The sequence below is a fragment of the Tenrec ecaudatus genome, chromosome 3 (assembly GCF_050624435.1).
Source record: "Tenrec ecaudatus isolate mTenEca1 chromosome 3, mTenEca1.hap1, whole genome shotgun sequence".
NCBI lineage: Eukaryota > Metazoa > Chordata > Mammalia > Afrosoricida > Tenrecidae > Tenrec > Tenrec ecaudatus.
This window is the reverse complement of record NC_134532.1, coordinates 8,861,748-8,879,193: the sequence shown is the minus strand read 5'-3', so window position 1 is coordinate 8,879,193 and position 17,446 is coordinate 8,861,748. Positions and strand designations below refer to the sequence as shown.

Below are 17,446 nucleotides of genomic sequence, written 5' to 3'. Positions count from 1 at the left end.
CAGCCTTTGATGTGAAGAGAGAGAATGCAAAACATTGCTGTTTGGGGCTGTGCAAAAAACTAGGTGGTCATATTAAAAACTGATGGAAAAATAGAGATACTAGAAACTTCACATTGAAGGGAAAGGGCGGAGTTAAGGAATGGATTTTCAGAGAGAAAGGAAAAGGTGGATGATCACACCAATAGAATGGAGGCAGTGGTTAACGGGATCAGCAAACTCTGTGACAACCAAGCAGAATTTAGCAAAAAGAAAGAAGCAAAAAATCAGAAGAAAGACTGAGGATGGTGTGGAATTCCGTGACGTGAAGCAATATTCAAAATCTTGGGGTCCCTGAACAAGAGGAAATAAGTAAGTCTACAGTTAAAATAGCCAGGGAATTCTTGGAGGAAAAATTTCCCAATGGCACAAAGGAGGAATAATGAAATTGAAGAACTGAACATACAGTTTCAAAGGGCAGCTAGAGAAGACAAAGTAAATCATTATAATGAAATATGCAAAGACCTAGAGATAGAAAGATATGCATACTTTTTTTTTCAGTTGTGTCTCCAGACAGGACTCAAAGAGGAGTTCTACCGACATTATCTCAGTTTTATGGAGACTTGCTTTACTCTTCTGTGTTAACCTCTTAAAGTACTGCAGCAACCTTAAAAAGGCCCAAGAAAGGGAGTATGCATACGTTTTTCAGTGACTTCTTTCACCAAAGTGAGGAGCTGAGTCCTTTTTTGTCTGTTTTTAACCTGGAAGCTCTACTGAAATCTGTCCAACTTTGGGTGAGTTTGCTGGCATTGGATATACAAGTTACACAGTTTCCAGCATCACAGAATACACCACAATACAACAAACAGACATACAAGTGGTGCCAGGAAATTTGGAAGTCACTAACTGACCAATGGTTGCAGCAGGACCTAGACAGGTAACTGCCAGAAATTCAGGCCAGATTCAGAAGAATTTGTGGATTACAGAATGCAATTGCTGATGCCAGGCCTTGGTTCAAAGCAGAGAATACCAGAGTACTGTTTATTTGTGTTTCATTGACTAGGCAAAGGCATTGGCCTGCACGGACAGTAACAACCTGTGGCTAACCCCGAGGAGAATGGAAATTCCTGAACACTTTGTTGTGCTCATGAGAAACTTGTTCATGGATCAAAAGGCAGTTGTGCAAACAGAACAATGGAGAAATTCATGGTTTAAAACAAGGGAAGGTGTGCGTCAGGGTTGTATCCCATCACCGTAAGGTTCAAACAGTATGCTGAGCAAATCATCAGAGAAGCTGAACTACATGATGAAGAATGTGGCATTACTATTGATGGAAGGCTTGCTAACAACCTGTGATATGCAGGTGACACAAGCTTGTGTGATGAAAGTGAAAAGGAATTGGAGCACTTGCTGGTGAAGATCCAGGATTATAGCCTTTAGTTGGATTACAACTCAATGTAAGGAAAACCAAAACACAACTGGGCATGTATTTTGTAGGGATCAGTCTAGCCTTATTTATTCTAAGACAGATTTATTCCATGGCATTTTCAAGAACTAACTAAATAGGTAACATCGTTATAAATGGTAAAAAGGTTGAAGTTGTCGAGGACTTTGTGTTGTTTGGATCCACAATTAATGCTTATGGAAGCAGCAGTCAAGAGATCAGTAGACATTGCACTAGGTAAATCTGCTACATAAGATCTCTCTAGACTATTAAAGAGCAGAGATTTTTAATTAAGGACTAAGGTGCACCTGAGTTAAGTCATACATAGTGTCCATGTAGTAGTTGGACATTGAGTAAGGAAGAGCATAGAATGGATGCATTTGAATTATGGTACTGGAGAAATGTATCGAAAGAACCATGGACTGCAAAAGGGCAAACCAATCTGTCTTAGAACAAATAAGGCTAAGTGATCCTTATAGGCAAGAATGATGAAACTTTGTCTTTCATACTTTGGACATGTTGTCATGAGAGACTGTTTGCTAGAAAACGACATGTTTGGTAAAGTGGAGGGGAAGCAAAAAAGAGGAAGTCACTCTTGGAGATGGATTGAAACAGTGGCTCCATCAGTGAGCTTGAGCATAGGTACAATTGTGGGGATGGCACAGAAGCATGCAGTGTTTCATTCGTTTGTTCATATAGTCACTGTGGGTTGGAGCTGACTTAATGGTACCTAACAACAATAACAAGTATTAGAAAACCAAAAATGGAAGAACATGCTCCGTATGTCTTAAACTGGAAGAACTAATGGAACAATTCCAGCTTCAACTGCAATATTGAAAGATTCTATGGACCCTCGAAAAGATGCATTGACACAGTGGCTGCAACACTGGATTCAAATATCAGAACGATTTTAAGAATGACACAGGACCAGACATTGATTCTGTTCTTTGTGCATAAGTCGCTATTAGTTTGAACCAATTCAAGGCTACCTAGCAAAAATTAAAATGTTGAAAAAAATATTGACTAACGCAGGCTGCATCCAAAGATGAAGGAGACACACAGAAACACTACCAAAAATGTCGAAAAAATGCACAAAGTTTTTGTACTAAAAAGAAATAGATGACCTCCAACCACTGCAAGAATTAGCGTATGAGCTGTACTAAGAACATTAGCCCAAAACAAGGCTCCAGAAACTAATGGAATTCTGAATGAAATCTTTCAACAAGCGAATGAAGCACTGGACAAAATGAGTAAAAGAAATAAATTTGTATCCATTCAAGAAAAGGTGACCAAATAGAATTCATACATAATAGAAAAATATCATTAATATTACATTCAAGTAAAAGTTTCCTAAAGTTCACCCAACAACAATTGCAATAATACATTCTCAAGGAGCTGTCAGGATTTCAGAGTATATTTAGAAGAGAAAATGGAGCAAGGCATACCATTGCTGATTTTAGATGGATCTTGGCTGAAAGGAGAGAACACCAGAAAGTTGTTTACTTGTGTTTCTTTGACTATGCAAGGCATTTGACTGCGTGGATCCTAAAAAACTATACACAGCCTTGGGAATAATGATAATTCCCAACAATTAGTGTACAAGCGAGGAACCCATGAAGGGCAGAAGTTTGAGCAGAACAAGGGAATACTTCCAGATTCCAAATCAGGAAAAATGTGTTTCAGGCTTGTATCCTTTTACCATACTTGTTCGATTTGTACGACGAGGAAATATGAGAGAAGTTGGATTATATGAAGAATCCAGCATCACTATTGGGGGAAGGCTTGTTAACCACCTTTGTTTCGATATAAAGATGACACAACCTTGCTGCTGAACATGAGGAGGACTTGAAGCACTTGTTGATGAAGATCATGGATTGCAGACTTCTGTATGGTTTATAACTTAATATAAAGAAAACCCAAACCCTCACCCTGGGACCAAGAACTAACACCCTGAAACATGGCGAAACGTTGGAAACTATTAAGGATTTTGTCTTTTGTGGATTCACAATCAATCCTCATGAGAGCTGTAGTTGAGATCAGAGTCTCATTGATTGCATTTGTTACATCTGCTATGCAAGAACCCTTTAATGTGTTGAAAAGCAAGGCTGTTACTTTGAGGATTAAGGTGTGACTGGACCAAGCCATGATAGTATCTGTCACTTCACATGCAAGTGAAAGTTGGGTAATAAATAAGGAGGCCTAAAACAAACAAACAAACAAACAAACAAATAAATAAGGAGGCCTGAAGAAGAATTGATGTGTTTGATCTAGGGTGTTGGCATAGAATATTGAAAATACAATTGACTGTTGAAATGAAGGATACATGTGACCTCCTCCCTGGGGGATGGACAACAGAAAAGGGGGTGAAGGGAGACGCCGGATAGGGCAAGATATGACAAAATAACAATTTATAAATTATCAAGGGCTCATGAGGGAGGGGAGAGGGGGAAGTGGGGAGGGAGGGGGAATATGAGGACTTGATGCAAAGGGCTTAAGTGGAGAGCAAATGCTTTGAAAATGATGAGGACAAAGAATGTACAGATGTGCTTTATACAATTGATGTATGTACATGTATGGGTTGTGATAAGAGTTGTATGAGCCCCTAATAAAAGGTTTTAAAAAAAGAACAACATAAAAAGAAAGAAAAACAGGTTTTGGAAGAAGTATAACCTAAGAAGCAAGGATGGTGAGACTTTGTCCCAAGTGCTTTGGGCATGTTATCAGAAGAAATCAGTCCATGGAGAAGGTCGTCATGGATGGTAAAGTAGAGGGTCAGCAAAAAAGTGGGAGATGCTTGATGCGATGCTGTAACAATGGGCTCAAACATAGGAACAATTTTGAAGATGAATCGACATTATTTTGTTCTGTTGTACATAGAGGTGCCGTGAGTTGAAACTGACTGGATAGCACCTACCAACTAAAGAACGTTTTTTACACTTGTTCCTGGATGATAGTTGCCAAGCGACTGGGGGAAGAGAAACATATGCTGGCTGGCATGACTGAGAAGAGGTACCACAAGACAGGAATGTAACCTTAATGTTTCTGATCCTGAAATGCAACCTGTTAATTTCCCTAATAACTACCACCACCCGCGATATGAGTTTTGTTTGTGAGTTCTGTGTGGTGACTGCAGTGGATGATCAGACCCAGTTGATAAGAACGGTGTCAGAGTGTATGCATCATTGTTTTATCATTTTTTAAAGCTTCCTTTTATTTGAATTCTCATTCTCTTAGCTAACTCTGGTTCTTCTTCTAGCTTTCTTAGTTCTATAAAGGATGCAATCTTTTAGAGTTTGGTATTTTAAAAATATGCTTATGGTGTATATTTAGTTTCCATTTCAGTTCACATCTTCTCTTTTAGATGTGTAATTAAAATTAATTATCCTTCCCAAGGGTAATATTTACCTATGTTTTAAGGATCATAAATTTATATTTAATAGCCTTCTAAATGATATCTGTTCCTCTAGCTCCTTCTTTACCCAGTCAGATTACATAGGAAACATAGTATCTATTAAAATTATTTTCACTATCTTCTTCTTAAAATGTTGTAAAGTAAATATCTTTTAGAATAAATCCACAGTCTTCAAATTGGTATGAATCTCTGCCTTTCCAAAGTCCCCAAATAGAATCATTATTTACTTTACCTGCTGTATCTAAATCACCTTTAAATAAATCATTTACTTTTTCAAATCAGCTTTAGTCAATGAATACCTCCCCGTCAGATCCTATCAAATATTAGCTATCAGATACTATCAAATATTATCTAGCTGATGTTCTCTATCAAAATAGATAGTATTTTGTTCCATTGTACACCGATGTGCTCTGAGTTGAAACTGACTTGATGGCGCCTACCAACAGCAAAAGATCTTTCTTGCACTTGCCCGACAGTTGCCAGCGGGCTGAGGAGAGGAGAAACCTATGCCAGCTGGTATGACTGGGAAGAGGTGCCACTCCTGTTAAACTTTATTGACGCGCCTTCATCTCACCATTTGCATTCTATTAGGATGTGCACAGAATAATGTTGGCAATATATTAGTTATTCCCAACGATCTGCATGCCAGTACTTTGTGTTTTACTCTCTTTTATAAGAAAAGATTATATCTTTTTAAAATTATGGAGGGATTCTATATATGCGTTGTTATTATAACCAAAAATTACATTTTAACTATTACTATCTTCAAAAATGTGATTCACATTTTATTAAGAGTATATTGGAATGTGTAAGATAAATTTGCTTTAGCACTCAGTCAAATTATTTTCAACATGAAATGCATTTTGAGGTTTTGTTATTTATTCCTACCTGTTGCAAGTATCTATAGACATAATACCGCTCCAAATTCAGACTTTTCCACCACATTTGCTCACTAACAGACAGCTGACAACATAAGTAGCATCATCCTCACTTTGTTAGCTTCTCCTTGGGGCTACATCTGGTACAGGGGCATTCACAGATGTCCTGCCATCGTATTGCCTTCCTTGTGAGGCAGAATGCTACATTCTTAGTTTTTGTTTTCCCCAAAGGTGTGCTGCTTCTTTGGATAATGATCATTTTCATTAGGGAGTTCGGAAACTGCAAATTTTCCGGGGATCTATTTGGCTTTCTTGTACACGTTCTTCATCTTGCGCTATTAAAGATGGGTTTTATATATCACCTTCACTTTACTCATAGCATTTTTATAATTTGTGAATGATGTGGTCACATTCATTTTTATACTAGCATACATGGACTTAAAAAAGTGTAATTTTGTTCAAATGTACAGCTATACTTCTCAGAGAAAATAACTTAGAAGCAAGTAATTTTGAAAAATCATTTTATTGGGGGATGGTACAGCTCTTATCACAATCCACACACCCATCTATTGTGTCAAGCACCTTTGTACATATGTTGCCATCATCATTTTCAAAACATGTTCTTTCTACTTAAGCCTTTGGTATAAGCTCCCTTTTCCTCCTCCCGTCCTCATGAACTCTTGATAACTTATAAACTATTATTTTTTTCACATCTTATGCTGACTGCTGTGCCCCTTCACCCACTTTTCTGTTGTTCGTCCCCCTGGGAGAGGGTTATATGTCAATCATTGTTATCGGTTCTTCCTTTCTCTACCCACCTTCCCCTTATCCCCCTGGTATCCCACTCTCATTATTGATCCTAAGGGGTTTCTCTGTCCTGGATTCCCTGTGTTTCAAGCTCTTATCTGTACCAGTGTACATGCTCTGGTCTAGCCAGATTTGTACAGTAGAATTGGGGTCATCTAGTGGGGAGGAGGAAGCATTCAGGAACTTCAAGAAACATACAAAAGTTGTATGTTTTGTAGGTGCTATTCTGCACCCTGACTGGCTCATCTCTTCCTTGTGACTCTTCTGTGATGGGATGCTCAATTGTCTACAGATGGGCTTTGGGTCTCCACTCTGCCCTCTTCATTCACATCGATATAATTTTTTTGTTCTGGGTCTTTGATGACAGATCCCATGGACACCTCATGATCACACATATGTGCTTCTTCCAAGTGGGCTTTGTTGCTTCCCAGCTAGATGACTGCTTGTTTACCTTTGAGCCTCTAAGACCCCAGACACTGTATCTTTTTATAGCCAGGCACCTTCAGCTTTCTTCATCACATTTGCTTATGCACCCATTTGTCTTCAGCGATGGTATCAGGAAGCAGAGCATCATAGAATGCCGGGTTATTAGAACAAAGTTTTCTTGCCTTGAGGGAGTTCTTGAGTAGAGGCCCAATGTCTGTCTGCTACCTTAATACTTAACATATAAATATATGTACATAGATTTATTTCCCAATCATTACATATAAAAATATGTACATATGCACATGCCTTTATTTAGACCTCTATAACTGTCCTTTGCCTCCTAGTTTTTCATCTATTTTCTTTCCCCACTTTATTTTCTATGGACCAATTTAAAAATACCTATGTTTTAATAATGACTTGGGGGCAGCATAAGGCCTCTTATGATAGTTGATAATGGATTATCTTAAAACAGTTTTGGAAATCATTGTGGCAGTTATATAATCTGTGGTCAATTTGGGAGGATTAAGAGTGAAGGGGTAGAATTTAGCCTGTCAATAAGGTCGTAGCTTGATGGAGGCAGGGTGCAGGCTGTCTCCCTGGGAGACATTGTAGCTGACAAGTCACATGGAGCTATGCTAGAGCCCTGAGCTGGAGGAGCCACATGGAGATCCCAGCCAGTGTTGAGATGTTTACAATGCCACTGGATCCACAAAACTTCCTACCCACTGACCTGTGATCTTCCTGCATTCGGCTTCATTGCATGTTATATGAGTCTGAAGGAACTTAAAGATTGGTGACGGACATATGGGCTAATACCAGACTTATGGACTTGATCTGGACTGGGCTGGGATGTTTTCCCAATATTCAATTGCTCTTATATGTAAAGCTCTTTCTTATACACATATAAGTGCCTATAAATTTTGTTTCTCTAGTCTGTCCAGACGAACACAATCTATTGAAGACGCCTAAAAATATTTTGCCTACTCTTCAAAGAGTCATATAAATCTACTAAACTTTTCAAAGTAAGCTATGAAAGCTGGAGTTTGGGGGCCTTCACATTCTTGTACTGCTTCTATAAACCTCAAAAGTGTTCAGCAGTTTATTTCACATGGTTTTATAATATCTTTACATTTATGAAAGAAGGGCAGTTTCAATTCAACTGCTCTAATATGCTACTTCTTAATTCTTTATATTCCCATCTGCCACTTTTTGGTTTGTCCTTGGTGATATTGACTTTCAACCACTAGAAAGTTGAGTGAGAAGCCGTTGTTCTGGATTCCTGGTATAAGGATTTTCAGGTGTGGCAGGCCATGAATTCTAGGAACTATTCCCCCACTATGGTATTTTTCCCCAGCATCTCCACACAGACCGAACAACTGTCACCATACAAATGTGACCTGCATCACTACACTCAGGAATTATGCAGACAATGTAGAGGATGGGGGAGGATACAGAGATAGATATTGTGTGGCATGATCATTGATGGTGTGTGAAATCATGGCCCATTCCAGCAGAGCAGGGGTCAGACATGCCTTCATCCTTTTCCCTCCTTTGCAAATCTGACATCAACTATCCCTCCTACAGCACTGTCTGTTTCTCATCTGAGTTGGATAATTTATTGTAAGAATTCATAGAGCATATTCTTGATTAGGGATTTTATTAGGGAAGTTAACTGATTAGGGTCAGATATACTCAAGGTGGAGTTATTTGGTCAAAACATGCCTAGAGGCAGACGTCACTGTGACCTTGGCTCTGAGAAACATAGCCTCGGCTGCGGTCCTGCTCAGGTAATGTCTCAGAACTCTATTAGAGCTGCCAATAGATGTCCAAATTGCATGCCATTTTGCTATGAACCTTAGCCCAAAGGTTCTAATCCCTAAATTAAGTACCTGGAGAAACCTGACTCTAAAAGCAAGACTTCCATGTGAAATCACTCAGTTTTAATTGCTCAGTGGTACAGAAGCCCACTACTCTCTCTTGTGCTCTTGCACTTGATTGACTATGGCTCTTCTGACACTCCTCTGCCAATTCTCTGGTAACTTACTTTCTGTCCATTTACTGCGGGATTTCAAAATACACGGTCTTGGGCTCAAAGGATACCTTCCACATCTAGCTCTTCTTTCTTGATAAGAATGGGGTCTCCTCTTGTTTTTTCTGAGATAGTGCATTTTATACTCTGCAAAACAACAAAATTGATCTGTCCCAGCTAGAGTATCGAGGGTATACAATCATAATTAACCCTGTTAACAAACAATAATAAAAATAACCATAATAAAAAAACCAAACACAATCATAATTAACCCTATTAACAACCATAATAATATTAACAAACCATAATAGGGGAGGTTATGGGTTTCATTATGAACCTTTTTTCAAATAATAATGCCCTTGTCTTCTTCATATAGCCCAGTTTCTCATATTATTTGCGTAGCATGCATACTAAACAGTTATGGTAAAGGTGTGCAACACTGACACAGATGTTTTCTGATCTGAAACCCAACAGTAGCCCCCCTTTCCCTGTTTGAACATCTACCTCATTTTTATAGAGGCTACATGAGTACAATTAAGTTTACTAGAATTCCAAGTCTTTTCAAAGCTAGCCATAATCACCACAGTCTAATATTTTTGTGTAGTTAAAAACAAACACAGAAACTTTACTAGAATTTCTGCCTCACCAATAGCCATCTAGTAACAACAATTATTCCCTAGTTATGCCCTGAATTCCACATCTTTCGCAATCAGGCTTTAATTCCTGATTCGTGTTGATCTGCAACTGCAGATTTTGTAGAATTATTGTCATTAAAAATTTTCTTTCTATGTGTTTTTTTTCTCTCCTTTTTCACTCCCTGTTTTTCTTTATTTAATTTTTAAAGAGTTTTCTAATTTGGGGGTACTACAATAGCCTCCAGGGATATTGCATGCCATTATTATTATATATTGTCTTATTAATATATTATCTTATCTCTAGGTCCCATTGCTAAAATCAGCCTGTATCCAAACACTTCTGACTCTTTCATTGATAAATGGCCCAAAGCTATGTTTACCAAGTGAGTTTGTTGCTATTGCTAGTGGGGTTTTTTTTCTCCCAGGCTATCATTAGTGTTTTTATATCAGTGACAAAAAACGCATGCTGAATCATATTATTATAAAAATTATAAGATAGTAAAAATATATGGTATAAAATTTTATTCTCTCAAAAGGGATCAACATGAGTTGGAATTTCCTCATGGACAAACTGTTTTTCTTTGTTGGTTTCTAGGTTTATAAAAATCATTTTAAAGCAATGCAATTAATATATGATAAAGAAATTAGTAAAAAACATGTAAATAATACCAAATACATTGCTTTAGAAAAATTACCCCACTTAATTTGTTCATTGATATAACAGAAATATATATTTATAATATAACAGAAATCTCCAAATCTTAATGATAATTATTATTAGAAATAAATAATAGTTATATTCAAATTAGATAACCCTGCTTACAGTAAAATTGGTTATACATAAGAAAATGACAGCTCTATGATAATTTGTTAACTCTGAAAACCACGAAAACTAATAAAGCTAAATAAAACTTTCCAATTAGAGGAAAATAAGTCTGTAGAAAATAAAACTTAAGGTGTGTAAAAGTACATACTCCAAAATTAATACTTGCTTATATTTAAGAGAATGAATTCTGACAAAATTGTATCCGGAAAATATGATCCAGAAATGTTAGACATATCTGGCCTACTGAAACAAAAATATAATTAATAAATATATTAATAATTCATCAACATTTATATGATACAAACTGCTTGTTGTATATTGTTGGAAAATGAATTTGGAAAACAATTCCATAAAACAGTTAACTGAATAAAAGATTAAAGAAAATGAATTAAGTTGTATTAAAAAAATGTTTTTTATTATATTTAATCTCGAAAATTAGAAAGAAAATTCTTGTATTACAAAGGTAAATGTGGTAGTTAAATAATTGTCAATTTAATAGTTAAGCATGTAAGGGTGGAGTCTAGCCTGTCAATCAGGTCATAGCCAATGAGGCTCCTGTGTGGGCTAAGCCTTCCCCCAGGGATTCAGGGAATTCTGGTATTTCCCTCCTTGGAGGTGGGAGACTCTCTGCTCACACCTTGGGAGACATAGCAGCTGACAAGACACGTGGATCCACCCTGATGCAACCCTAGGTGCTGGAGAAGCAATTGAACATTGAGAAAACATCCCATCCCAGGCCAGATCAAGTCCATAAGCCATGTAGAGACCCCTGCCGGCGCCAAGATGTTTCCAATGCCACTGGATCCAAAGACTTTCTACCCACTGGCCTGTGATCTTCTACATTTGGCATCATTGCACGTGTTTCATGACTCTGAAGAGGACTTTATTGATTGGTATTGGACATATGGGCTAATATCGGACATATGGTCTTGATCTGGACTGGGGTGGGGTGTTTTCTCAATGTTCAATTGCTGTTATATATAACTCTCTTTCTTATACACATGTGTGTCCATGGATTTGTTTCTCTATTCTACCCAGACTAGCACAGTAAGTCAAAAGTACTGCTACAAAATCATAGAAACCTTAATAAACAAAAAGATCAAAACACGAGGCTATTGTTCCTCAACAGATTTTCCTTCTAGTTCTATATACTTCTGAAATTTTTTTCATCTCTCTAGACCTTCCATGATGAATTTTGTGCTCTTCAATTTATACTATGTCAAGACTGCTAGTTTGCTCAGCATAAAGACAGAATAATTACGGGGAGAACATAAAACCCTGATGAACCTTAGGTTAGTCTGGATAGACTAGAGAATTAAGTACAGGGAGACACTCATATGTGTATAAGAAAGAGATTTATTACAAGAGAAATTAAAATTGAGAAAAAATCCCAGCCCAGGCCAGATCAAGTCCATAAGTCTGATATTAGCCCATATGTCCAATACCAATCTATAAATTCCTCTTCTCATGAAACACATGCAATGATGCCAAATGCAGGAAGATCACATTCCAGTGGGTGGAAAGTCTTGTGGATCCAGTGGCAGTGGAGGAATATCAACACTGGCAGGGGTCTTCATGTGGCTCCTTCAGTTCCAGGGCTCCAGCACAGCTTCATGTGTCTTATCAGCAAACATATCTCTCAGGGAGTGAGCATGTGTCTTGCCTCCAGCATGCTCTTATATCCTTAGCACCTCCAAATGAGGTCATCAAGCTGTAACCTGATTGACAGACTAAATTCCATGCCTTCACTCGTCTCAAACTGACAACAGATAATGGAACTACCACACACATCTATCCTGATTTTAAACTATGCAGTAACCCCTTGTTCTGTTTCACAGCTGTCTCCATGTACAATTTTCATGTAAGCATAATGAAGTGTTTTGGAATTCCCATTTTTCTCAAGGCTACCCATAGTTTGTTATGAACAACAGAGTCAAATTCCATTGCATAATCAACAAAATGCAAATAATTCTCTTTCTAATATTCTCTGCTTTCACTCAAGATCCATTTAACTTTGGAATGAGAACCCACTTTCAACGTCCTCTTTGGAATCCAGCCTGAAGTTCTGACCGTTCCTTGTCAATGTATTGCTACAACCTTTTTGCATGATCTTCAGCCACAATTTAATCGCACGTGATATAAGTAATGTTATTTTTTTAAATTATGCATTCTCTTAGGGCAGCTTTATTTGGAATGGTTACAAATATGGATCATACTGATTCAGTTGGCCAAGTAGCTATCTTTCAAACTTGCAGGTTTAGAAAATTTAGTGCTTCCAGTGCTTCATCAGCTTGTTGGTACATTTCAAGTGACCTCTCATCAATACCCATCGCCTTCCTTTTGGCTGACACATTGAACTTTGGCTAGCAGCTTGAACTTCTTCCTTCAGTATCATTGGTTCTTGTTCATATGTCACCCCAGGATATCGTGGGATATTGACTATTTTTTGTATAGTGACTGTGAACCCATAGAATCATTCAGGATTGCACCTGGGGGCTTGAATTTTTCTTTATTTCTTTCAGTTTAAGATGCTAAATGTGTTCTCTTTGGTTTTCTCAATTTTGCACATTTGATATTTTTTCAACCCCTTGATTTCATTCTTTCTTACAGTTGGCTTTAGCAACTCTATGATTAAGAGAAAGTTTCAGGGAGTCTTCTGATGTCCACTTTGATCATTTTTTATATCTTCTTTTTATTTAGTGACCTTTATTTTTGTGTTAGGCTGGGTTGAATAGAGAAAAACATCCTAGTGATACTCACATATGCATAAGAAAGAGTTTAATATTAAGAATTCTTTATATATAAAAAAAAACATACCAGCCCAGTCAAACTCAAGTCCATAAACCCATTACTGGTCAATAGTCCCCCTTCAAACTCATTGAGCCACAGGCAATCATAAAGAATACAGGAAGAGCTCAAGCAAGTATGTGCAAAGTCATGTGGATCCAATGGTTGTGACTCTGACAGGAGTCCCACCAGGAGTCACCATTAGGTTGTGACCTGATTGAAAGGCTAAACTCCACCCCTACACTGTTATATATCTTCAGGTTGACATGCAATTATGTAACTAAGACAACTTTCTTTTTTTATAATTGATCATTTCATTGAAGGCTCTTACAGATATTATAACAATCCATAAATCAATTCTATGAATCAAACTTGGACAGATGCTGTCATCATCACTTTCAGAGCATTTTATTTCTGCTTGAGACTCTTGACATCAAATCCTCTTTATTCCCTCCCTACCCCATCCTACCACCCCTGTGAACCTTTAATAAATTGTATATTATTATAATTTTTTTCATATCTTACACCATCTGATGTATCTCTTCACCCATAGTTGGGTTATTCCTCCCCCTTGAGTGATATTATACATTCGTCATTGCTATCAGTTTCTCCATTTCCTCCTTCCCCCAAACCCTCATGGAATCGTTACTCCCATTACTGTTTCTGGGAGAATTGTCTATCCTGAATCCCATGTGTCTAAAGCTCTTATCTATACCAATGTACATACACCAGTCAAGCCGGTTTTTTTGAGGTTGAACCTGGTCTATGATAGTGTGGGGAGGAAGCATTAAAGAACTAGAGGAATGTTGTGTGTCTTATTGATGCTATACAGCTCCCTGGATGAGTCGGCCCCTCCATGTTTCCCTTCTCAAGGGAATGTCCAATTATCAATAGAGGGGCTTTGGACCTCCACTCTGATCCCTCTCCTTCACAACATTATGATTGCTTGCTTTTGATCTTCTGATACCTGATCATGAGTTGGTAACTCATGATCACACAGGCTGGTGTGCTTCTTCCATGTGCACTTTGTTGCTTCCCTGCTAGATGGTTGTTTATTTAAGGTCAAGCCTTTAAGACCCCAGCCAGGGGTCCTCAAACTTTTAAAACATGAGGCCAGTTCACTTTCCCTCAGACCCATTTGAGGTTCCGGACTATAGTTTAAAAAAGAACTATGAAAAAATTCCTATGCATACTGCATATATCTTATCTTGAAGTAAAAAAGGGGGGGCAAAAACACCCGGCGGGCCAGATAAATGTCCTCGGTGGGCCACATGTGGTCCTCAGGCTGTAGTTTGAGGACCCCTGCGTCAGACACTATATCTTTTAATAGCCTGGCTCCATCAGCCTTCACGAAATTTGCTTATGCACTCATTTTTGTCTTCAGCAATCATGCCGAGAAGGTGAGTATCGCACAGCATCACATTATTAGAATAAAGGGTTCTTTTGTTTAGGGAAGACTAAAATAGATCTTAAGAAGTCTTCTTAAGACTTTCTTCATGAATGATGCTCTGTTCTGAACTTATATATGAGAAATTAATGGTCTGTTCCACACTCAGTTCCTGGCCTGGTTTTAGGTGCTAATATGAAGCGCCTTCATCCTCTCTTCCCACAGATGTAGTCAATTTTATTTCTGAAATTTTAAAACACAATCAATTCCATGTATTTCCTATTGTTGAAAAAAGGAATTTTCTATGAACAAGTGTGTTTGCAAAATTACATCAAGTGATCTCCAGTTTCTTTTCTACCACCAAGTCCATATTTTCCAACTACTCTTCCTTCCTGTATGTTTCTAACTTTTGCACTCCAATCACCAGTTATTACCATTGCACCTCGATTGCATGTTTGATCAATTTCCAATGGAAGTTGTTGGTAGAATTCTTCAATTTCTTCATCACTAGCTTTTGTAGTTGGCGCACAAGTTTGACTAGTAATTGTGTTGATTATACTTCCTCAGAGGTGGCTATCCTGTCACAGACAGCATTGTGCTACATGATTGATATTGCAATATTGTTTTTTGGCAATGAATCCCAGAGCATTCCTCTTGACTGTGCTATTCCCTGCACAGTAAATCTTATGACTTTCTGTTCCAAAATAACCAATATCATTCCATTTTAGAGCACTGATGTCTGGGATAATGATCTTTATGCCTTCCATCTCATTTTGTCTGACTTTCAATTTTCCCACATCCAATCATTAACTACTTTTTATAGCTACCTCTCCTTTCTTTGAGTGGTGTCCTGTCAGCAAATGAAGATCCAGAAGGCTCCATTCTAACCGGTTTCACTTGATTTTTTATCAACATGATCCATTCTATTCTGAGACTTGAGCTCCTACTCAAGCACATTTCTATTTCCATTAATTAGGCCTTCAGTATCTGACAATGTTTTGAAGCTATGTATAATATTTTCAGTGGCTCCTTCCTCCAAAGTGGGGAATCAACTCCTGTTATTTTATTCTGAAACACTGAAGCCTCTTCTATTTGGATGACCCTGATGACATTTGAAATACCAGTGACACAGTTTCCAGAATCACAGCAACACACAAGAACCCACAATAGGACAAGTTGTGGAACTGACAGACAAGTTGTGGAAGAGAAGCACATTACTGATAGAAAATATGTATAGGTATCCACTAATAGCAAAGATATATTTAAAAACACTTGGTCTCCAGAAATATATGGGTATATGGACTCGAATACAAGTAGCAATTTTTGACTTGCTCATGTTTTCTGAATACATGAGTGTTCATGTGCTTGAAGTTAAATATTCCTATGCAACAGATTAGTAATCAGCATCTCTACAGGAAACAGAAGTTTTGGAACATCCTGTACAACTGAGAATGCAATCCATCAGAATTAAGATGATCTAAAATTTTAGTTTTGATTGAAATTATATCCCAGCACACTTGCAAATTCCAATACCATTGCTAGCATGTGAAATTTTGTTTTCAGAACAAAAACTTGTAATTTAAATATAAATTGAAATATGGAAAATTGTATTTAATTTTCCTAAAGGCAATTAGTAAAAGACTGGTCAGCATGAATATAGATTATAATTAAATAAAAACTACCTCTTCAAACACACCCACTTACTGCTCTGCAGAATAAACATGAGGCTGTCTGGTCTTATGAAAATTATGGCTTCAGGAAAAAACACAAGGAATGGGGTTCATTATGAATCAAAACTGACTCTACGGCTATGGGCTATTGTCAATATGTTTGTTTTGAAAGTTGGAATAAATATTGTAAATGCTCAAATGAAAAACTGAAAACTGTATTGATACAAATAGAAAAATTGGATAATTTCAGATGAGTGAGGTGAAACAATTACATTAGCATAATTCAGGGACAGAAAAAATGTTTTTTCATGTTAATGTATTTATTGTATGTTCCCTAGAGTCTATGAAGTTGTGAAATATACGTGTATCTTGATTTGCAGAAATAAATATGGAAAAGCTCATACTTGGAAAAATAAAATAAAATAAAATATTATTCTAACTATATTTTTATTACCTGTTCAATCATAAGTAGCGGGGATTCAGGAAGCATCTTTTGCCCAGGAATTTAGCCTACAGCATAAGGTCCTCTCAGGAAATTCTAAGCCATTGTTTGAAAACATGTAACCCAGGTTGTCATCCAACATAAAATTTCTTCTACTAATTTCTGGATTAAAAAAATTATTCTGCTTAATGTGATTAAAGTAACAAAATGTGTTCTTTTTCGTCTTGATTCTATGTTTTAAAACAGTGTTTCTATTAGCTGTCACCAAAATCACTTCATTCCTGTTGTCTTCTGTTTAAAGATAACTTTTCCCCCTTTTCTCATGCTATATTTGAGGGCGCAATCCCTCTCCCTCCCTCCCAAAAAAGTGAGGGAAAAGCTTCAATGGGCAGAGCTTTCTTAGTGTGCATTTTTCCTCACCGGGCAAGCATCAATCAACTTACTCTGATTTAGTGCCCTCAGTTGTTTGACCTGGGAAGGTCCTCTCTGGTCACAGTGAATTTTTTTCCATAAAAGCAATTTCGCTTAAACCTCATTTTTTGTGATGGCCGATTGAAGAGAACAGCAGGCTGCTGTGAACTTTTGTTTCTTGTTTGGGGGAAAATGCTGAAGATATCCTTGTGATGTTAAACACAGCCTTACAAGGAGAGTGCTATGGGGGAAAGTGAAGTATACAAGTAGTTTTCTCATTTAAAAAAAGGTGAAGTGTTGATTGATGACAAACCTC

General features: G+C 37.4%; 1 non-coding gene across 1 annotated transcript; it reads right to left on the bottom strand.

Annotated features, from left to right (window-relative positions):
• Positions 1–535: 535 nt before the first annotated feature.
• LOC142444233 (small nucleolar RNA SNORA26) lies at positions 536–656 on the bottom strand. Its single transcript, XR_012783882.1, has one exon. It is a non-coding gene; the product is annotated as a small nucleolar RNA SNORA26 (small nucleolar RNA).
• Between the last annotated feature and the right edge of the window lie 16,790 nt (positions 657–17,446).